This window comes from Zonotrichia albicollis, chromosome 10 (genome assembly GCF_047830755.1).
Source record: "Zonotrichia albicollis isolate bZonAlb1 chromosome 10, bZonAlb1.hap1, whole genome shotgun sequence".
In the NCBI taxonomy this organism is placed as follows: Eukaryota; Metazoa; Chordata; class Aves; order Passeriformes; family Passerellidae; genus Zonotrichia; species Zonotrichia albicollis.
Window position 1 is genome coordinate 15,524,998 of NC_133828.1, and position 24,216 is coordinate 15,549,213.

General features: G+C 40.4%; 1 protein-coding gene across 1 annotated transcript in view; it reads right to left on the bottom strand.

The window, feature by feature from the left end:
- Positions 1-22,930, bottom strand: part of CALCRL (calcitonin receptor like receptor) — a 62,853-nt gene extending 39,923 nt beyond the window's left edge. The window contains exon 1 of the mRNA XM_005486940.4: positions 22,479-22,930. The gene's annotated coding sequence lies outside the window, so the exon portion shown is untranslated. The remainder of the gene's footprint in view (positions 1-22,478) is intronic.
- Between the last annotated feature and the right edge of the window lie 1,286 nt (positions 22,931-24,216).

A 24,216-nucleotide genomic window follows, 5' to 3' on the forward strand; every position in this document is an offset into this window, starting at 1 on the left:
GTAATGGAAAAATCTCGGTTTTGAGCTTGTCAAAATTGCAAGCAAATGAAAATTTTCCCTGCAAGCACGGAAAATATTATATGGCTTTTAATAGGTGCCCATATTTTCTGCATAATCACATCCTGCATTTATTTTCCTTGAGAAAAATAAACCTCACAGAAGCCTCAGACTGATTTCACACTCCAGAAAAAAAATCCTTGGCAGAAACAAAGTGCATGGAATTTGATGGGAAGCTTTTATAAGGATGTCTACCCAAATTAAGTTAAAAAAGAATCATTTGAGTCTGTACTTGAACAGAGCAGATCCTGCCATTCTTAAGTCAGTGTCTCAGATATCAGTGCTGAACTCTCAAGCATTAATTTGGCTTTGATGTATAGCTGGGACATCAATCTTGCAGGCATTACCTCCCTCAGACTGAGGTACCAAAATCACTGAGAAATGCACTTGGCATACATTTTTAATTTTTTTCCTGTATTCTTTAACATAATAAGACACCTCAAAGGCTCATCCATTTAATGCACCTGCAGAAACTCCAGACTTGCACCCCTCAAGTGCGACCCTCTCAAAGCTGTATTTGTGCATCCTGTCCCACAGAGCATGTGAAGATTCAAATTCATCTTGCTGAGAAATTCTGCTCACAGCTGCTTGCTTGGCAGAGATCTGACTGGGGAGGGCAGGGACAGAGGGAGGGAGGAGGCAGAGACAATTTTCCAAGCAATGGGGAAAAACAGTGCAGAACTTTCATCATCAATGGCCTTGACACTGCTGGAGCCAAGGGAAACAACATCGCCCGAGCGAGGGAACCATTCACAAATAAAACATCTCCTGCATTTATTTCTATCATGGCAGCTTATGCCAAGCTTCCTTTGGTGAAATCCAGATTTCTCCTGCATTGGCTTCCTCCTGCTGTTGATAGAGCAGGATATTTGCTGAAACAGGCACGTGATGAATGAGATATTCTGAATTAATCAGCATTTATGCTGGAGAGAGAATGGTGTTCTCTTCTGAAGCTCTAAGAACAACTGGCTGTGTTTTTCCAAAGGAGATTACAGACATAGGATTTCTGTACTGAATTCTAAGTGTATTGGAAGTCTTGCTGGCAGGTGAATTCCATACCAGGTACATCTCTTACTGACCCTGTCAGTGATTTTATGGAAGCAAAAATGCCTGGCAATTGATACAGGCCTACACCACAAGAAGAACATTTCATATTAATGTTAACAAGGTTAACATTTCATGAGGTAACTTCTCATTGCCATAATTCCTCCAGGATTCCAAAAGAAATAGAAATTTGCAGGAATAAAGCCTGGTTGGTTTCTTCCACAACCAGTAAATACATTTCCCTTTCTCAAGAGGGAATTAGAAAACAAGTACTGCACAAGTCTATTTGATTACTACTCAGTGATTAGTGTAGGGTACAGAAATCATGAAATAATTTTTATTCTTGTTGTTCCCTTGTGATATCCCAAGCCTTTACTGACTCTGCAGGGCCAAACACTCCCTGAATATCACTCCGAAACTAGTGGCATTTTACTGATGCCATTAGTTATTCCAGATATCATATAAATATTTTATAGAGCAGGAAGAAAAGTACTTTTAGCTTTGTCTAAGCCAAGAATGGATTAGATAAAAACCCTGATCAAGAAGGACCCTGAAAACTTTATGCGTATTTGGGTTTTCTACTCTAAAAGACATAATTTCCCAAATATTAATTCAGTAAGAGGCTACCAAAATATTAATTCAGTAAGAGATATCAGAAAGCAGCATTTGCAACCACCAGAATAAGTAAAATCCACACTCATGGCCACCAGACAACTTCTGTCTTTGTAATCATTGCTGATCCTCAGGCTGCTTCATTACTTCACAAAGCTTTGGAGAACAGAAGGAGATTTTTGATTAGTGTTTTTAAGGAACAGAGAAATTTAAATTTGGAGTGGCCATCACCCAGAGATCTGAACTCTGAACCCCACTTGGCTCGTGATCTCTGAGGGTCAGATATTACATGAAATATGAGATCTGTTGGGAATCAGACTACCAAACTGATGGGAAGTTCAGGCTAATCCAAATGTAGGAGCCAAGTCAGCTACTGAAAATACATAATGCTACCAATGTAGAATCATTACCCTGCGAAGAAAATGGCTTCAATACTAGCAAGAAAATAATAAAAAATAGCCCTTCAAAGCTGTTTCTCCTGTAAGGTCAAAGAGAAGCACCAAAAAAGAATACAAAAGAAAGACAAGAACAGGAGAATTAAAAAAAATTATCCTAAATCAAAGAGCTGAGAGTCAGTTGATATATTCAGTAAGGGCTCTGTGAAAGAATTCTTAAGGCATGTGTGGCACTTACAGACGTATCTGTTGTGGGTGGCATTTTAACCAGCTTCATGTCTGACAGACAGTCTGTGGAATATAAATAAATTTCAGCTTCTAATACAGATATAATTTTCATTCTCTGTAGGAGTGAATACCAGTATGAAGTACAGTGTGTTTAGGATCAGTCCACTTGGATTTACAGTTTTTGAGAAGAACTGACAGTTTTGAAGGCCATAAGTAATAAAACTTTTAATGTGCTGGAGGAAAAAAAAAAGATAAAAAGAAAGGAATTTAAGTGATTTGCCCACCATCACTTTGCACATTGTGTCACAGCTGAGGTTTAAATATTCAGCAATTAGCAATGGATTTATCATTCATTTCTGCTGGGATTGTCATCAGAAGGACTGCAAATAGAGAGTAAATTCCTTGGGTTAAGAGAAAACCCAGAGAAATGTAAAGTCAGGAAAATATAAACCAATTTTTCTGCTAATAAATTATGAGTCATTTATCATCTACACCAGTTTTTCACCTGGAGCTGGGAAGTACTGCCTCTGAGAACCAAACTGATACAGCTTCCCATCATGTTCCACCTGCAATTCCAACTCCCAGCTGGAAGCTGGGGATTGCCTACTTGGTGTAATGAAACTCCAGCACCACCTCCCACTGAGTAACAGTGCCCTGCAATAGACAGGATTTGATAAAGGTGGCTGGAATGTCTGATTCTGGTCATCTGCTAATCAGCCACATCTGATTGTCCTGATTCCTTCATTACTCCCATAAAACCTAAGAGGAATTGGAAATCTCTTTACACAACCACAAAGCAATCACAGCTCTGAAGCAGGCCATCCTGACAGGGGACAAGAATGTTAAGGAAGGACAGGAACCATGAGAAAATTGCTTGTCAGAGAATGTATTCCTAGACAAAACTGTGAAAAACACTACAATGTAAAATAGAATACAACTCACCTTAAAACAGCATGTGTAATGTTAGTGCTATTTATCCATTTAACACCACAGCACATTCAAAATCCAGCACCTGATAATTACCATTATTGAGGATCAATTTAAAAATCTGCAGACATCAGAGTCAAGCCTTCACTTAGATTTCAAAACACTCAAACTAAAAGTGATTTTGAACAACTCTACATCCGTTTAGTTGGGGCAATTTATACACAGTGTTCAAAGTACACCAAGGAATTCTCAAATCCCTGCACTCCAAACAAAACAAAGGAACTGAATGGGTGTCAACTTCAGAAGCTAACTTGAGCTTTTTAAGTCCCAGCACCACCAACTATTTTGCTCTCCAAAAAATACCCCAGAGACACCTACAACACATGCTGCTGCAGTGGAAATGGACCTGCCCAGATAATCAGGATCATCTTTTTATTTTTAATTGACCTTTTACAACAGCAAAAGGTGATTAACACATGCAAATATTGCAGAGAGCACAAGACCATTAGAAATAAACCTCCGTCTCTCATTTTTCTTGCTCAAATCTGCAGGTGGGGTGTTTGAGACCAAAAGATTCTCTAGTACAGCCTCTATTTTACACCATGGTTGCACTCAGTTGTGGCTGCACACATTTGCCAGTGCTGCTCCTCACCTGTGTGGGTCAGGAGACAGATGAAGACCAAAGGTTAAATTCCCTGCCGGTCACAGAGCTCCCTGTGCCCTCTGAGATGCCCTGAGGGTGTCAGAGACACTGGCTAAACCTGGCCCTGATGGATCTGCTGAGATCCTGATGGACTGAGCCAGGCCTGGTGGGCTTCCCAGGAAGCAGCAGGTGCCTGAGTGCTGGGTCATCCCATCCCACCCAAACATGCAACACTACAAACCCTTCCCCTACAAACAGCTGAGCTGAAGGAACAGGAATAATAATAATAATTTTTGAAAAAAGAGCCCCTCCTAACCAAACCCATTCCAAAAAAAAAATCAAATTTAAGATTTGATAAAGAATTAAAACAATTCACTGCACACTGCATGTTTGCATTCTGTTCGGTTTCACTGAAGTCACTGAGTCATTCCATGCCCAGAGCAGAACCAAACAAGTCAGAACCAAAGGTCCTGAGGAAAGGGGGTCACACACACTGGGCCACCTCCAAGTGCTGCAAATAAAGGGCACCTTGCTAAGTACAACTCTTAGAGAAACCCCAGCAAGAGCCAGGAGAGCAGGAGGAATTTTTTTGCTGATCTCCCACCACAGAGCTGACAGCTCACCTCAGCAGGGCTGCCAGCATCTGGAACACAACTGGAGCAGTTTTGCAGTGACTGCAGAGCCCCAGCCCCAGGACAGATGAGCACTGGGGCCTGCCCTTGCTCTGTCCTGTTTACACAGCCCCTTTTGGCAGGAAACAGCTCCTCCCAGGTTGGAGGGACCAAAAGAGTCAAGTGATCTTGAGAGGAGGTGGAGGAAAGGGTGGTATTCCTTCCCACCAAAGATCATTTTTTACTTAAATATCATTCTCTGTTGAGCTCAGACTCTTGTTTCTGAGACCGTAATTGACACTGATGGGCTTTGCCAAGCAGCCCTAAAAACAGCAGCTCTGAAGGTATAACCTTACAAAAACAGTATCCTTCTCTGCTTCCCAAGGGAGCTCAAAGAAATGTATCTTTGTAGAGACAATATTTGGCAAAGAGATTGATATACTCAAGGGGAAATGCTATTCTGCACTGAAATAAGACCAAGCTGTAAATCCAAATAGTCCCTTGAAAAATTAGTAAGTGCTCTCAAGTGTTTCACCACATCTGGAAGAGCTGAAAAACTCAAACAGAACATGCACCAAAAATAAATAAATAGATAAATAAATAAAGTGGATCCACATTGCTCTGTGAGGTCTAAGTTTTGCTCAAGGTCTCTTCCATGGTGAGTGTTCAGCTGGAAGTTAAGGGCCCAGGAGATTTTTGTGAAAGCAGAAAGGGATATCCTGAGTTACAGGCACCAGCCTAACAATGCAGCTTCCAACAGCCAGGACTGTGTGGATTGTGTCAGGAGCTTCCCTCATTACTGCCCTGTGTGCCCATGGAGTCTTCTTATAATTACACTTTTGCTATCAAAACTGTTCTATTTATGGAAGATTACTACACTTTAAGTAATAGGTTCCTACTCTATAAAAATCAAACGATGACTTTTAATTACTTCTTATTTCTCAATATACTCAGGTAGTGAGCTTTGAAAGGTACACTGTGTAATTCTAATATATTTAGTGGGAAAAACCATTTTCACAATTTGCAGAATTTAGGCTGTGGAAAGTCTATTTCTAACTTCACTCCCATTTGTATTTGACCTCTGACTAGTGTAACTTGAAATTTTCTTTATGACAGTCTGTTCTAGGCTTCGAGGCAAAAAAAAAAAAAAATTCTAAACCCAAAACAAAACAAGACAAAAACCTCACCCAGTTTGTATTAAACTCAGACCTATGCATGTCCTGCTGTTTTCTACTATGAAACAGCTGAAATGCATTTCTCTCAGCAACATCTCCTGTCCTGCAGGACTGTGACAGAGTGGAGATGATCACCGTGGGACTGCACTGGTTTCCTGGCAGAAGAGGTTATGACGTACTTGCTGCTCCATCCTAAGGTTTGTCAGCATTCCTTGTCCCAGCTGGATCTGCACCCCAGAGGGACAACTGAGGAATTACTGCAGTGTCTGAGCTGTGGGTTTCAAAATTAGCTGCATTTATGTCCAAGGGATGAAATGCTTCAGTAACTTCTGCGTTATTGCACGTTACTTCCTATTTGTACTGAAGCTCATAAAAGTAAGAAAGCAGAACTGCCTAAATTATAAAGCTCTAAAATTTATGAAGGCAAATCTTTACACTCTTAAGACAAAGACACGTATGGAAGACATTTATGTCCCACACAACAGTTAAAGAGCTACTAACTCTTTAAAACTGTGAAATTCTCCAAGTTCTCTCATTTTTGGTACACCTGGCAGTTAATATGAATTAAAGTCTTTTAATGTCTTTTAATATAGCTGCAGAGACAGACTTGTTGAGACAACTACAAATGTGAGTCTTCACACAGATTTATCATTCTCCCTGGGCTATTCTCACAGCTTGATGGCACACTGGGAACTGACTGCCCCATGCCATTTCTGCAGGGTTACTCCCCTGAAGTGCCTTGTGGTTCGTCAGCCCTCCCTGCCCAGAAGAAACCTGGGTGTGATCCTGGCTCTTCCCTGATAACCTTCTTCATTGCAGAAACTGTGATTTTATTTAATTTATTCTTTCCATACTTCATTGGCCTTTGCACTATCATGAGGCAAAACACAGTCACTGAAATGTAACTAACTTATTGAAGGCATCAAAAATTATTAAAATGCACAATGCTTGATGCCGACATTATTATTCCAATTCCTTGTGGATGAAGGAAGAAGCAAAATTTGAGTAGGAGTGTATTGATCCTGCCCTCAATAACCCAGATGTTCAGAGTGTCTTTGTGCACAGTTCCTCACCATTCCTGAAGAAGTGAAGCTGTACCCTTAGCCAATGCTTAGGGGGCAAATCAGAATTTTGTCACTCTGACAAAATTTTGTCACTTTGACAAAATCTGACTCTGTTTGAGCCACAAGTTTAGTAAAACAAGAAAGAAAGTTAGGGAGTTGTTGTTGATCAAAGCTCCAAACAAAACACAAGCATGCCTTCCTTTCTGTGCTAATTCTAGGAGGAGAAGGAAGTCAACACAATTAATGTTGGATAATTATAAAAATACTGTGTTACTTTATATAGTGCAGCATATAGCTTTCATAAACACTGAAGATGTTACATTCAACTCCTTTCAGTCAAGTCTGGATAATATTATATACTATCTTGTTAGCTAAATGTGTAGTTCGATTAAAGATATGTGAGTCTCAAAGTACTACATAGTTCCCAAGGCCATTAGGGAGAAATTGTTTTTTCTGTAAACAAGTAATTGAAAAATAAATTCAGTTTCTTAAGGTGCCATATACATTTTTTTTTTCCATTTCAGGAAGCACCATGCACAGGGTATATACAGAAATCAAAAGGAGGATATGAAAGCTCACTGGTCTATATGTGATTCAAGATGGGAAATCCTATGTCCCGAGAAAAAAGGTTCCAATTAAATTACACCTGTGAAACAACACTAAGTATTCTAAAATAAATGAAAAGCATGAATTGCATTATAAAATTATAATATCCTGACCTCTGAAATATTCTGATCCCTGAAAACAACATGTCACTGCTAACAAATCAAAAACATCTGTTTCCACAACATTAATTGGTCTTAAGAGCAATTTGTTGTGGAGACAAATTCTGAAAAACTTAAGAATAAAAAACATCATCAGGACGGGACAGAAGGTAACAGCGGGGAAAAGATTCCAGTATCTGGAAACAAACTGGCACATTTTTTTCAGCTCATTGGAAACCTGGTGCATTTGTCAGTTTTACGACATTCTCCAGCTGCAAGGTACAAGTATTCACAGGACATGGTATGAACATAGAGTATGATCATATACAGACCCCTTGGAACCACTCAAGCCTGAAAATTTCTGGCTCTTATGTTATAAAAGTTACCTAATAACCACTTAAAATTTGTAAAAGCTAAACTAACTCAGTTATGTGCAATAGCCAGGAGCCAACTCACAAATTAGGAGCAAAGGAAAACAAAATCAAGTTCATCAGCAAATACAACCACCTTTGACTTGAGACCAGATTATTAGTAGCTAGTCCTCTCTGACGTGACTTATTTTGGAGACACGTGGTTTCCATGTGTTGTTTCTACTGTTGCAGATCTGCAGATTGGGACATAAAAATTCAGTACAGATTTATAGTAGGTGGGGTGAGATGGTGCTGAGGGCTGGTGCCCAAAGCCTGGGAATGGATGGACAAATTCAGCTCCTCAAAAAAGAAGCTGCTATCAAATAAATATCTGCATAAACCAAGTAGCCTTCTGTATATTTAATGTTCTTCCAAGCCCCATCATATTATGAACAGAGTGCACAGAGGCACAATAATTTATCTAATAAGAGCAATTTGAAACTAAGCTTATGAATGTTTGCTGAATTAAGGATGATAAGAAGAGGCTAGTACAGGTCTCAGTGCAAAAACACTTATCAGTTTACCAAGAGCTGTATTTTCTCCCTCAGAAGTGAATATATGAATATATTATATTGTTAACATTTCGTCATGAGCCACTGCAGGAGCTAGAAAACTACATTTTTCCCCAGAAAAACACCTGTAAGTAAATAATGATGAATTCTAAAAGAGCACCCTAAACCATTCTGCAGCCACAAGTTATGCTGACCAATGCTTTCTCCCCCTCACATTCATCACATAGATAAAGGTTTCTTCCTAAAAGGCTAATTAATTTAAATTTATCAGATTATCAAACTTTATTTAAGGGTAATATGGATGCTAATAAATAAATACAATTTAAACCACACATATCTTATTAGTTTACCTATTACAGACCACAGGAACCATAAATAGGAGTCACTACTGGAAAACATCCATTTGTCCACACAGGTAATGTGTGGCAAATGTGTTTTTCTTTGACTGATTATGTTTACTGATTCCTATCAGTGAAAAATGACAAACATTTCCAGTGAGCTCAATCCCACTTCCCTGAGAAGAAAACAAAAACAAGGAGCAGCACCAGCTGCTTGGCAGGGCTGTGCTGGAATGATAACATGGTCTCAGGGCGCTCTTGCTCAGGCCATGGAATTAATTACTGGTGAGTAATTAATTCAGCCACAGCACTGACAGTTGCTTCACCTTGCCCAGCAAACAGCCTGCATTGCTCATGCTGCTCTCTGCCTCCACACAGAGATTCCCAGAATTAGCTCTGCATGCACTGCACATCTCAAGCAGTATTAGAACTAAGGAGTGGATCCTGACAAACTATGAAATATGTACGTCTAGAAAGGATTGGTGGACCAGGAAAATCTGATTTACTACTAGCATAAATCTCTGTGCTATATCTACCTGAAACTAAGCAATAAACCAAATTTTATCTAATAATATCCACCCATTAATTCGAGTGAATCTTCATTAGCGATCCAGTTCTAATTAGAAAATTAGTATGAACCATTCTATAGTTCATTCTGCAAAACTTTCATCACCCTCCAATTTAACAGACTTTTCTTCATACGATTACACTTGTTTATAAGAGAATGGAAAATGATAAATCTAAATTTTAAAAAAAACCCAAAAACATTGACATCAGAAGGGGACAAAAAATTACATAAAAGTTCTTTTAGACAAAGTGACAAAGGAAGAATAGCAACCCAAAAAAAAAAAAAAATTCAACCCAAAAGCCAAAAAAGAAAACCAACGAAACCACACACCCAACAAAGCCACACCACATCAAAGAAAGTCAACCACAAGCTCCGCTGTAACTGTGTGATTGTGTAGATTTCTACACTTCCTTAGATAATGTTCCAGATTTGTTGGAAATCTGGATAGGACTCCCATGAGAACAGGCTTTCTGATGATATTTTAGATACTCCCAGGTTATGAGGCTGCCAGAAGAAACGCAAGAGCAGCCTTTTTCCATAGTAGTTTTGTACTTGGATTCCAACTGCAGCAAAAGAGGAGTAACTGCAGAGATGTGTAAACTTAGACAGGGATTGGTCACAAAACTTTCCATTTTCCTGACCAGGGCACAATATGGTACAGCCTGGATTTTAGGGAAGATGCAAGAGAAGTCTGATTTAATTCAACTCACTTCAGACTTTTCCAGTTTTGGAAAAAGCTTTAATTGGTGCTACTTAAAACAAATGCCTGACAGGAGTCACAGCACTATTCAGTTTGTTACCAAATGGTTTTCTAATGAAGAGCAAGGATTCCTGTGCTGAGCACTGTGCTGTGAGCTGAACAGGAAGGATTCCTGCAGCTTACAGATATGGCTGGTAAATAAAACAGGATGTTGCAAAGGTTACCTTCCTCACACAAAACAAGGGAAATACTGAAGCAGTTGGAAGACTGAGAAAAGGGATCTTCCATCAGCAACAACAATAACATGCTCACTACATTTTGGAGGGGGGGAAAAAGCCATGTAACAACTGATTTTCCGTTACTCCTTAATGCAGGCAACAAAACTAGAGGCAGTTTCATTCCTGAAAACAATGACATAACCACAGCTTCCACACATGTATCTTGCACTTCTTTGCAAGAGATGCAGCTTAGAAAGAGGTGTTGTGAAAACCATGCTTTCATGCAGTCAAGACAAAATAAGCTAAAAAGTCTTCTGGGAGAGGAGATTCCTAGCTCAAACACCTTTTGTGTTATTGACATAGGTTTGCCTTTATGCTTTGTTTTATTACAACATATACACTCTGGTTTTATGGGGAGAGAACAGGAAGTTCCTCCAGAGGGTTGCAGAAAAGTGGAAATCCTTTATCTAGACATTTGTGGAAACAGCTTTGGAAATGCAGCTTTGGAAAGCCCAAGACTTGGAGCATAGGGAAAGGCATGAAGACACATTTGGTTATTACACAGAGATTGTGGCAGATGAAGAGTCAATAGATCTGAGGAACACAAAGCAGAATAAAAATAATTACTTCCATCTCTTGGGGCATTTACCTTTTCAGCTGGGAATAAAGGTCTAGATAATCTAAATTCCCAGGAGCAGCACTGGTTTGTCTTTGAAAGCTCAGGTTCTGCAAAGTGGGGCAGCAAGGGCAGCTGAATCTCTTCAAACAGAGAAGTTGCCAGATAAGTTGGTGCCCTTCCTGTTGAGCCAAAAGGGCTCCAAACACACAGAATCCATATGACCCATGACATCATCAAACACTGGAAGCTGTTAACCAAATGCCCAGTGCCAGGAAACAACCATCTGTCTATGACAAACTGAGTTCTTCCCTCTCTCTGGGACTGTAACTAATTTATTTTCTATCAAAGTTTGCTTACAACCTTTCTCTCTCTTCTCTCATCAAAAGAAGCATTTTCAGCAGGCACTTGCAGGTTTCCCCTCTGGAAACCCAAAAGAAATTGGTTTTAACCTGCTTTGTGGTTACCTTACTGGAATGATATTTACCAAAAAAACTAGTGCTCTTTGAACTGGTCACTCTCTAGGAAAACTGATGTAAAAAATCATCACCTGTAATCCTTTTGTCATGCTCAATGCTCTGAGTATTTAAATGTTTGCTTAAAAAAGTTACCAGTGGATTCTGGAAATCCACATGTATTGTGGATTTGCAGCTCGGAGCTTTTAAAGTTCAATAAAACTGCTTGCCTTCATCCACATAAGATCATGTGGTGTTTCAGGAGGAACATCTTAACTATTGTTTTGCAGTTAATTGAGACAGAAATACTGTTGATTGGCATTAATTAGTTTCTTTAGTTTATTTTTACACTAAGCAGTGCACATGGCCCTTCCTATACCAAGTGATAGATCTTTTTTTTTTTAAATAGATATAACTAACATTAGTAAATAAATACTGAGCATCCTCTGTATCTCACCTTTCAATAGTAGGAGTGCTGTGCACCCAATGTCCAAGAAATTTTCAGCATCGCATACTTACTCTTCAATATTTCCTGCTCATCCCTAGTTTTTCCCTCTGCATTTTTAACTGCTCATAAAGGGTTTGCAAACCTTTGTGTGGCATTCACACACTCTGAACACGACACCTTCGCCCAGGGCTTTTTCTCCTGGGAAGCTGAAACACAGCGAGAGGTCTCAGAGAAAAAGGAAAACAATTCTTATCTCATTTGCTTCTCCTGTGTTTTGCTCATGCCGAATGTGTTTGGAGATTGTTTACCCAAAGGTGATTGCCTGATTGGACTCTGGTGTGAGTTGTTTTGGCTCATTGGCCAATTGGGGCCAAGCTGTGTCGGGACTCTGGAAAGAGTCACCAGTTCTCAATTATTATCTTTTTAGCATTCAGTAAGTATCTTTTCTGTATTCTAGAGTATAATATAGTATAGTATAGAATAGCATAGTATAGTATTCTTTAATATAATATAGTATAATAAAGTAATAAATTAGCCTTCTGAGAACATCGAATCAGATGCATCATTCCCCCCCCCATCAGGGTTGCCTGCATTTACAATACCTTTGGCCTTGCTTTGTGCTTTGGGCATCATCCACACAGTCTCACTAAGATGTGGACTTTGTCAGCGTGCTCCTTGTAACCTGAAGGATTCTCCAGGATTGAAGACTCAAAAGGAGCCAGAGAGCTGAGGAAAAACGACTGGTCTCTAATGAGCCATTTGTCAAAGTGGACAAAAGCTGTAGAGCTTACAAAACCTTTCAAGGAGCAGCACTATTTCCAGTGTCCCCCGCTGTCACCTCGTGTCCGTGGACATGTCCCCTGTTCCCTGCAGGAAGGTGCCTGCCGCGGCCCGCTCGCGTGCAGAGGCGCAGCCACAGCCACGCCAAGGGATCCTCGGCTGCCAGACTTCCCCTCTCGGCCCTGCTAACCTCAGCCCTGACCTGCAGTACCCTCAGTTTTCCATTCCTCAGCCTCTCTTACGCAAATATAGCCCAGGATTCCAAATTGGGCTGTGTTTATTCCAGGAACACAAAGACAACCGTTTTCACAGCTAAGAAAGTGACACGTCTTGATAAAAAATTGAGACTTTTCATACAATGCTGAAAACAAATGCAGTTTTCATCAGCATCCCAAATCCCTGTGGACTGGTTTCTAGTCTATTTTTCTAATTCCTGGATCTCTATGCCAAATTCATGTCTTCCCAAGTTCGTCTGAATCCCCTCTTCCTTGAGCTCCTTATTTCACATTAGCTGGAAACCTTCTCCAATGTTTCCAACTGTGCCCATTAGCAGGTGTCTTTCAGGCAGAAAGTTAATTCAACTGCCCACAGAAACAGCCCACAATCATTGCTTCAACTAGGTGCTATTTTCCATCTTTGCCTTTTAAATAAAACTGAACTGATTTGGTTTCCAAGTGCTGCAAACCACGGAAAATATACCAGATGTCAAAAAGCACCGCTGCAAATAAGCTGCTTTCTTTACAAAATTCAAAAGCAACATGTTTTTCTTTTAAATGATCTACCTAAGTTTTCCAGTACAACAGCCCCCTCACAAGATTTTGTGATTTCATTTTGCTATATATCTAAGGCTAATTTTTCAGTTTGATGGTGAAAAAACTTCCTTTTTTTCCTTCCTTTTTCACTGATGATAAATAAATACCCCATACTTTAAAAATCCATACATTTATCACAAATATTGAAAAGCAGCTTTCCACACAGCTATTAGAAAAAAACTTCATTTCATCAAATTGACCTTTGCTAGAAAATGAGCAGTTCATAGCTTTACCACACCAATTAATAACAGGGTGCTGACAAATAAAACAAGCTGGTAAATATGAATCTTGTTCATAACAAGATTGCACAAGAAAATATACTGCAATGACCCTGTCTGAACATCCTGTAATAGCCCATTGTTCCTCTCTATTACTGTCATTCAGCAGATTTTTTCAATAGCGGATGCGTGGCAGCGCAGGAACCAAGGCAACGTGGGACTGCACGTGCACCAATCCTGCCCATCCTGGAGGTGAGGAGGCAGCCCTGGCACTCCTGAGCTGCTCACTGCGTGTGGAGATCTGCACAACAACTCCACATCACTGCAGAACTCGAATGAGACAAATAAAAATATTCAGCTCGAAGTGCCTGAGTGGTTTGTGAACTGAGGAGAGAGCAGAATCCTTTTACCTGTCAAGGGTAAATGACAGGAACAACAGGAATGAATAGTGGAAAAATCATAAATTCTGAGAGATCGTGGACTCATTTAGACAATACATGGTGGAAGAAACAGGAGGTGTCCTGTTCCATAGATGAAGAGGAAAGGTAGTAATAAAGATCTTCCAAGTGTGACAGCTGGGTATCTCACCTGCTCTCTGTGTATCTCAGGAAAGATAACTGAGCACTGCAGTTACTGACACCTTAACTAGACCACGGACTGAAACCCAGCATCTGGTTCTGCAGTCTAATTAAAACACTGAATAGACAACTGATTTCATAACCATTCTGTGAATTCATGTCACAGACAAGCAGTGGTTTCTCACCAGTTACAGGAATTCTGCTGTTTATCAAATTCTGACTGGCCACAGGACACTTGAGTGAGCCCTGTCTCTGCAGTGAGAGTCATGCTAAAGGCAACATCATTCCATTTACTGATTTCTTCAGTTCACTTTTCTAAGGGAACAACATTTTAGGGTTCAGACTTTTTTTTTCCTTTGTACATTTTTTATTCCTTCCATCACTTTGTCTTCCTTGCTACCAGGCTTCATTGTTTTACTGTTAACTAGTACTCAAGGAAGGAGGAGTTGGACAATGTCCTGCTTAAAATCTGTGAATATTTAGAAATATAAAAGCTCAGAATTCTATGAAACACAAGGAATAAAGAAATTGTAAAAATAAAACAAAACAAACCAAACCTCTGGCTTAACAATTTCCACATTCCTGTGTGGTGTAAAGCTATTTTTGAACACTTTGGTTTGGCACACGTGCATTCCCCGAGGAAGCTGAGTTATCACCCATAACTCTGTCATGCCAGTTTGTCCTCATTGGACAATATAAACTTCTCTTTCCTTGCCTAAGCTGACTAAGAAAGGGTTTTGGTCCCTAAAATCTGCTTTGAACCAGAGCTCTTTTGGTGCTGTGCACCCTGGAGCTGGCAGCAGCCCCTGCCATGCTCCGGTGCCCCAGTGCCCCCACAAAGACAGCACAAGTACTCTGCCAGCCTTCCAACAAACCCTGAATTACTGCCATGTCCTTCACTGGTCTGTAATGTGACTCTAGGAAAAGCTTAGCATGTCAGCAGACTATTTTATATCCCTGCAGCCCTAAATAAAAAGTGTCCAGTTAAACTACATTGTCTGAATTCTCCCCCTGGATTGCACGCACAGTTTTCAGAAGAGGGATCTTCTGTAAAGAAAGAGTTCTACTTGTGCAAGCTCTCCTGAAATAACTGAGGGAGAAAAGGGAGAAGAACACCCAGGCCCAGCAGCTATCCCAGCTGATCATGCTGAAAGGTTAAAAACATCTGAGTGATTTTCCTAGCTATTTTCTAAATGCTGACATAGCACATCCAGCACACAGGGTTGTGGGAACAAAAGGCTCTGAAAGGACCATGCTGGGACTTCCATCATCAACCCAATAATGACACTTTAAAGAGTTGAAGATGGACCAAGATCACCTCCTTTAGTCAGAAATTAAGAATTTCCAGAATGAGAAACTAAAAATACATTCAAATGAATACGACTGTACTCCAGACAGAACTGTTTGAGCTTCCAATTGTAACCACTACTCTTGTTTTAGATAAAACCTACACTGTGATAGCAAATAAATATGAAACAAAAATCTGTTTTCACTAGTGTATAATCTGTGGCAATGTTAACTGCACCTAAGACATAACACACAGAAAATTACATCTGATATAATCTTTCACACCTTCCTTAGGGAAAAACGATGGAAGGTGACATCCTTGGGCTCTCTAGGACAAGGAGAAGACTACAATAGAAGAGTTTAACTTGATGGGAATTTGCATATTGCTTTCTAAAGTTCTTCTTTTCTAGGACTATAATTTCCCATTTGTTTTCAGCAGAAAGGCTTTCATTTCCTGACACACACAGACAATTAACAGATTAAAACCATTTTTTTAAATCCCTCTTTACCCACTTCTTCTAAAACTGGAGAGGAAAAAGAAACAAAAATCCACCAAAAAACCAAACCAAAACAAAGGAAAAACACAAACCCTCCCCCGCAAGCCCCACACTGGGCTGGCACGAACATAACCACAAGAAAGGCAGCAGCTCAGCTCAGTGTTTAAGTGCCTCCTTAGCATGTGCTTTTTTCCCAGCTGCTGCCAGCCACACACAAACCCGGCGCAGCCCCGGTGGCCCTCCGTGCATTTTAATGCAATGAACAACACATTTAATAAAGAATGAAGAATGTGCAGTGGTAGCCACGCAGAGAGGGCTTGAACAGCGCTCAGGAAAGAGCCTTAATTTGGCGTTCCTGAGCTTGCTGGAGCTAACTTTTTGCCCAGAACACAGTGAGTCAATGCTGAAGAGGTTCCCCATGGCGATGTTACGGTACAAGGAAGATGGCTCTGAAGTTCAACAGGGTCATTTATGGAAAGGGCTCCCACCCCCACCTTCCCCTTCCAAGAAACTGGACATGTGAAGACAGACATTTCTTTGAGAGGAAGGATAAGGCAGAGATTAATTTCATCTGCATGAGGCAGCATAGGATAAGCTGTTGGAAATACTGTCAAGCCACGCTCTTAATGCCTGGCAAAGTGACTCACTCAGAGTCATCACAGGAAAGGAAGTTGAATAGAATCAAAAACGGAACAGGATGGGGGCTTAAACAGGAGAAAGAAGTGAGAGAAAGGAAACTGGATTGTTTAAAGTAGGCTGAGGTTACAAGTTCTAGCATGAGATTATTTTTAAAATACACATATAAAAGACAGATCTGTAAAAATATATATGCCTATATAAAACTACATAAATGTATGCATGTATTGGTAAAAAAAGCTTCTTTCCACTTAAAGAGAGACCTGTATTTGTGGATTGCCTTCCAAAAATGCCTGCTGAGGTACTTGTTTCTGTTTAAGGTGAAATTAAAACGGTCTGGGAAATAAACAACAATCCCCTCTAGAAACCCACACATTTTTAAGGATCACATTCCTGTTCCACACAAGATGAAACTCTCAGAATATGGAGCTCCACACTCACATAAAAATCCACCACAATACGACATCACTACATCATTCCCTAAAGAAACACTAAGCAATAAATACAAGGCAATAAACTAATCTTTTTTCCCTACACCAAAAAATTCAACATTGACTTTTACTTCAAACTGTGACACAGGGCAAAGTTTCTCTTCTCCAAACTTTTTTACTGGGAGAGTTTGGATTATCAGCCACCTTACATATCAATTTCAGGTAAGTCAAACACAAACAGTGTGCAGACTGTCTCACAATGTAAATCACTTGCAGAAGCACCTCCTTGACTTCATCACAGCTGAAAACACATCACTAATGCAAGAGAATGTTCACCAACAAAAAGAGCAATTTTGGTCCCCAAAGAAGATGATAAAAACATTTTTTTAATATCATCAGGGCAATATTGAACTGAGTCACAGCTCTTTATGTTTCAGCCACATCACCTGTAGGTACAAGTTCTGTCTGTCCTTTTTCATGTTCACAGAAAGATGAATACACCCATTAAATCATATAACTCAAAAAAACCAAATTTCACACTTAAGGAGGCATGCCTAGTCAAAAAATTGTTCTGGAAAAACATATTAGAATAAATATTTCTAAATTCTTAAAAATATTATCTCTGTTTGTGTAATATTTCTTATTTAATCCCCAGAGTGACACCTGCTGGATTTCACTAACTGAAACTAAAGGGCAGATATTGCCATTATACAGAATATCTCAGGATAATAACAGCAAAAACGCGCCATTTTAGTAATAAAAGGCTGTGGAGTAGAATACTTTCCCTCCATTTAGGGTACTAAATAAACACATGGATGCAACCACAGAAAAAGGAAGTAGAGTGTCTAAAAGTCTTACTCATTTCTGAAAAGTAAGTCTTTAAACTTCTATCTAGGAAGGATTCTAGGACATAACACTTGGTGACAAATTATATTAACTTCTGAAAATACTGATATGGAAAAAATCCTTTTAAATACTAGCACAAATTATTTTGGGTATAACAAAAACATTCTCAGTACATCCTTTGTTTTACTTTAATGAAACTCTAAAACTCTACCAGAATTGCCAATATTGGGATAACATAAAATTTATGAAAATTAATTGGCAAGATTTTACCATTGTAATGCGGGTGGAAAAAAGAAAGGAGAAAATCTAAATGGTAATTCAAAGAGTGATGCTTTGAGCCCATCCACACATTCAAGACAGTGCAGTTTTCAAGCTGGGAATATCAAAGAATAGGTGGAAAAGATGATGCAGTTTTTAGGAACCTAAGATATTCAGGCTAAACATTCAGTAAACAGTGTGTGTGTTAGGTGTAGGTGCTTTCAACACAGTAATCAAAAGAAAAAAAAAATTACTAATTTCTTTGGTTGGCTCTCTGTTCATGGTATTACGGGGGAAGTCAGACTGGTATGAGCTTCATTAAACAAATTCATCACCAATTTTTGGGGGGATATTTTTCCAAATGTAGCCTGTATGTCCCAGACATAAAACCAAAAAAGCAACATTGTTTTATTTTCTAAAATCCAGTCAGAATGGTCAGCTACAACTTAAAAATGGCCAAAACTGCCAGAAGAGGCTTGAGTGTCACTTAGGATATACTAAAATGCAACAGCCTCAGACAAACATGCAAATTTACCACAAGAGTCTGATTTCTTTTCTTGAAGGAAGAACATGGCTTTTCTCAAGGAAAGTCTTTTCTGATGCATTAGAACGAGTTAAGTGCATTTTAAATGCATGTTTCCAAAGAAAAGCAACTTGAAATAGATGACTTTAGGACAGCATATACTGCAGAAATGATTGAAAGTGTTTGCACAGAGCTAGGGCAGAAAAAGGATGACTTTGCTGGGAAAATGTAAACAGTATAAACAAACTTGGGAGACTGAAGCATGAGAGACAACTGTTAAAACTTTAAAAATGTGAAAGTTTAGCCTTTCAGCTCTGCCCAGATTCTAAAATAGAACAAAAAGTGTAGCTAAAGAGAACTGGTCTCCTGGAACCCAATTTCATAAGATCTTCTATTTTACCACACTGGCTTGTGGAATTCTCCATTAAGGCAACAGGTAAGAAAAAGGCTGTTTTCTGCTGCTCTTTCTGAAAGTTTTTTACACTGAAAACATCAGAACTGCCAACGTGAATACAAAAGGTTGTGTCCACATACAGAAAGCGTTCTCTGTTTTGTTCCAAACATTAGATGTATGCAAGTCAGAATATTAGCACGTGTGATTCTCAGTTCTCCAAACAAAGGATAAGGTCCAGAGTTAATTTCCTTTGAAAGTTTCTTTGTAAATTTAGGTTCTCTCTTTTATTGCTACATTGCAATACTAGAAGTCAGCTTGAAATGGACCTGCATGCATTGTATGTACAAATAATATACCAAATATGTTATTATATGTCTAATACACATAAACACATATAAAACCACACTTATTTTACTGCCTAAAAGTTATTTGTTAGCCAGCTCACATCTGTTTTGATGGTAGCAGCGTTAATTCCTTCCTTGACACAGCAGCACCGAGGATATAGTTAATTCCAGAGCTCTGACAATTTGCTACACCAAACACTAAAAATACTTCCCAGGGCCAGAGCAGTTCCACGAGCAAGTGAAGGCTGTTTTCAATAAGTTCTCAATAAGCTTGGCTGAGGAAACTGCCGCACATGGACACAGTGACAGACCTTTGCAGAGCAGAGGCGGCCGGGGCACCGAGGTGAGGTAAATGCTGTGTGTGTGTGCCACAGGGGTGCAGCTGGGCAGCAGCACTGAAGGGATTTTGGTACCAAGTCAAGAACATCGTAAACACGTTGGCAACAGATGAGAACAGCTTCTAAAGGAGAAATCCTGCTTTGTTTTCCTAACTGTGGACTTGGACTTTCCTCAATGGCTTTAATAGATAGCTTATGCCCAACATTTACTACAGAAGGGACTAGATACATTTCTTTTAAATGTCACTGAATACATGTTATTATTAAAAACATAGCAGTATAAAACATATAATTTCTTCCAAATGACCATGGTCCCATTTTAATTGAATGACTGCCTCGCTTCATGGACTTCTGTGGGTCCAACCCTATCCAGCTCCTGCACAAGCCAGCAATGTTACTGGAGAAAGATGACTGCCTCAAATGCACAGAATACAGCAGCAAGTTAGAAATTAAATGGGTGTCAAAGGAAATCTTTTAGTGTGCTTTCTCCCCTCAGTTTTGTTCTTAATTCCATCCTGGTCTATAATCTGAACAGCAATTCTGAGATAGCCCATGGAACAAACCTGTATAAGTACCTTTACTGACCCAGGTAAGGCATTGGTCACCCAGTGAGACACAGGCAGATCTGTTTTTCAAATGATCACAGGCATCATCTGTTTTTCAGATCATATTTTTCAACAGAAGTACTCAAAAATTACACAAAGTACCAAAAAAACCCGCTGCCAACAGACAGCAGAATGTGTGTGCCTGGATGGATGACCATCTATGTATAATTCCTTCAAAAGAAAAATACCCACGTTTAGGAATGTCGTGCCCTTTGACAGTCGGTGGAAAAGTTCCCACTGGCTCTCAGTGGGCCAGGATTTCAACAGTTGCGCTCCAGCAAGAAAAGCCTATTCAAAGGGACAAGTGCTCCATCTCTTAGCACGGAGAAAGACCCCAACTGATCAGAAACTCAGGGTGCAGTAACATTTGAAGTTGAAAGAACACACATAATGCAATTATTGAACATGCAATCTATCTCAGATAGCCAGGTACTTCATTTTGTTCAGTGAAAAGTTCAGTCACACTGTTTTATATCAATGCCCTGCCTGTCTCTGCTTTAACCTGCAAACAATGTAGATTCTGCCATCCAGCCTGCAAACACGCACATGTCTGCCACCTCTGTGGGCACACACACCTCAACCTACACCAGCTGCTTGTGAAGAACAACAAATAAGAATCTAAATCATTTAGCGGGTGTACTTCTAAACACAGTTGTTCCCACTGCACTGATCATTAAAACAACATAAGCACCTTTTATGTGAAGTGCCATCTCCATTGACTTAGTGTCACCAAGTGCATTTTGCCAAAACTTTTGATTTGATTTCCAAAGTTGGATAAAGACTTTGGGATTGCTCCTATATGCAGTGAAATAGTGAGAGTTTAAGCAAACTAGAGAAAAAAACACCATGATAATACAAATTATTATTCTTAATTAAAAATTTCAGGCAGTACCACAGCGTGTGTACTTTAAAACACATCTGTTTTCAGATCTGGTCTTATATTGATCGAGAATGCCTCCCTCCAATGCAGTGAGCAAGAGGAGCTCAGATTCAGAGCACATTCCTGAACAGGTTTCAGCTGTTAGAAGCATTATTAGTGCAAGGGAATGACAAGATCCCCAGCAGGCACAGTTAGACTGGGAAAACTGCATTGGCACAGTTGTAAGAGCAGCAAAGTCCATCCCCAAGGTACCTGACATAAGTTCATTAAGGCAAAGAGAAAAAAAAAAAAAACTCAGTTATTTTTATAATTATTTCATTCTTTTCCCTTATGAACTGCATGGATAACTGAAGGACTCATTGTAGATCAAATCCAGGTGTGAATTATAGCCGAACAAGATTTATTTTCCTGGTTGTATGGCTCCACTGCTTACACACACGAGCAAATGACTAGAATTGGCAATCTCAGCACTGCAACCGCGTTTGTAAAACCAGAGGGTATCACATCTGTTTTGGAAAGCTTGAGGAGCGGCGAGGCTTTAAACTGCCTATCAAGTGAAGGCACGGAATCACACACTTGTCACCGTTCAGTGGTTTCTCGAGGAAAGGAAAAGTGGGCAATCAGCTGTCAATAAATCAGCTCGGTGCTCGCGGTTAAAAACCTCAAACAGCAACACACCGGCACGCGTACAGGCTTCAGAGCAGCCCAACTTTTCCTCAAGCAAGCAGAAAGCCCAAACAAAACAGTAGCTTTATCTTTTAAGTTGTGTAATTACAACACAAAACCTAATTATGAAACAACCGAAGTACGACCTCTTTCTGGTACTGTAAGTTTAGAGAAATACTCAGAGTAAGCAAATCTACACCACTTTATCACCTAATTCAGCTTCTATTGAAAGAGCTGCAGTTATACTGAATTAGTCTTAAGGACCCTTTCCAAGCCAATGAGCCTCTAATTCTCTCCAGACGCAAAGACAGAAATTTGGTTAGTTAATATTAGAGGCTTCAGGCAGAATGCTTACAGCGCTGCTTTGGGCATTCTATCTATCTATCTATCTATCTATCTATCTATCTATCTATCTATCTATCTATCTATCTATTCATAGAGGATAACAAAATCAGTCATAAAATCAACTCAACACCTCGCTCGCTAAAAATAAAGGAAGGTTTTCCCCGCAGCCCGTGTCGGCGCGGATTCCGCATCCCACGCCGAGGCTGAACCCAGATCACACAGACACAGACACACACACACACACACAGAGACACGCGCGGCTCCCGCTGCGCTCGGGCGGCACCGAGGGTGAAGAAACAATGAAACTGCACTTACCAGCCGGGCTCCTGCTGCCAGAGCGCTTCCAGATACAGCTGTGTGGAGCTGTCTCAGATAAAGCTGAGCGGAGCTGTCTCAGTGTGCGGATCTGTCTCAGATAAAGCTGAGCGGAGCTCTCTCAGTGTGCGGAGCTGTCTCAGACAAAGCTCTCCCAGTGCCCTCCTATCCAGCGGAGAGCGAGCCCGGTGCGTGTATTCCCGAGCGGGGCTGGGTCCGTCCGTCCCGGCGGAGCTGCGGGAGCGCCGGGAGCGTGTCCGAGGGCAGCGCGGAGCGGCGGCGGCAGCAGCCCAACATCAGAGCTTCCTGTTACATCACCGACCCCGCCTGCGGCCGCCCCGAGTTGCTGTTCTCTCCGAATGGCATGTCCCGGGGAAGCCGGGCTCCCGTGGCATCCCGGCCCCGGCGCTGCCATCTGCTCCCGCCCGCTGCCCGCACCTGGCCCGGAGCGGCTCCGCTAGCAGAACGCTCACTGCTCTGCTGGTGAGGAGGAGACCACGGGACCTGTCCTTTCGCGTATCGAGCCACTGAGATTTGTCCTCCTCCTCCAGCTAGACCCGTAGAAACAGATTAGTTTGGACCTTTATTCAAAGAGCACTCGAGAGCTGCATTCCTCCTCAGTGAGACTGACCTGACCCAGCTCCTCTGCCAGCGGCTGCGTGACACCCCATACCCTAAGGGCTGAACAACTCTGCACAGAAATATCTTTATTCCTCAGATGTAAAGCAGCTGCAAAGGTCAGATTCAAATTTTCACTTACAAGCAGGTCCATAATTTACAGTGCCATTATTTTTTTCTTGGGTACAAAACAATGTATTAAAGAAATAAGTCTTTGAAGTATCAAGAGTAGGGGAAAAAAGCAGCAGGAACATTGTTACTACTGATCTCTACGCTATCTTTTTGTAAACAATGGTGATCTGAAAGCACAAGTATGAATGGTTTGGAAACTGCCATGAGAGGATAAAACAAAATGAATAGCAGTCTTTCTACAAGAAGAACTTTCTTTCTTGAAAGAATATTCAAAGAATATTGTACCAGATACTAAAAATGTTTTTATACAATCAATTCCCAGTGCTATGGATCAAATCTGTGCCCTCTAAACCAATAACGAGTTACTGTATGCACAGGACAACACTATGCTGAACAAACGGGGGGTTCATGGAGCATCAAACTCAAATTATATGAACACCTGTAACGCCAGTACTCCCTTAGGGCACCCCACAAGAGCCTCCCAAAAGTCACATTGTGACAAGGATCTATCAAAATGATACCACTGAATTTGCTCATAAAACAACAAAATATTCTGCTTCTTTCTTGCCACCTGTCACTTATCCACTTTCTTTTTTTTTTCTTTCCAACAGAATCATTTGTGGAACATGCTATAAACTGAATGAAGGAATTTTCCTGGGCATTGAAAACCTTTTCCTCAGAAAGGAAAACAGCAAGAAACACAAAGTTAAGGGGGACATCTCCATAAAATAAACAAAAAACTTCAAACAAAACCCAGCCCCAATGCAGGGTCAGGAAAAATTGGAAGAGGGAAAAGAGGGCCAGGATTACTTTAAATCCAAATGGCCCCTAGACAATACAGTTTCTGACATCCCACTCCAGCGTTACCAAAAAAGCAGGCTTGGATACTCATTTAGTGCTTCTAGCATCTCTCATCAAAAGGACAATGTTTGAGTTCTATAATCAGTGAAGAACTAAGGACTGGCACTCCAAACCTCTAGGCAATGTA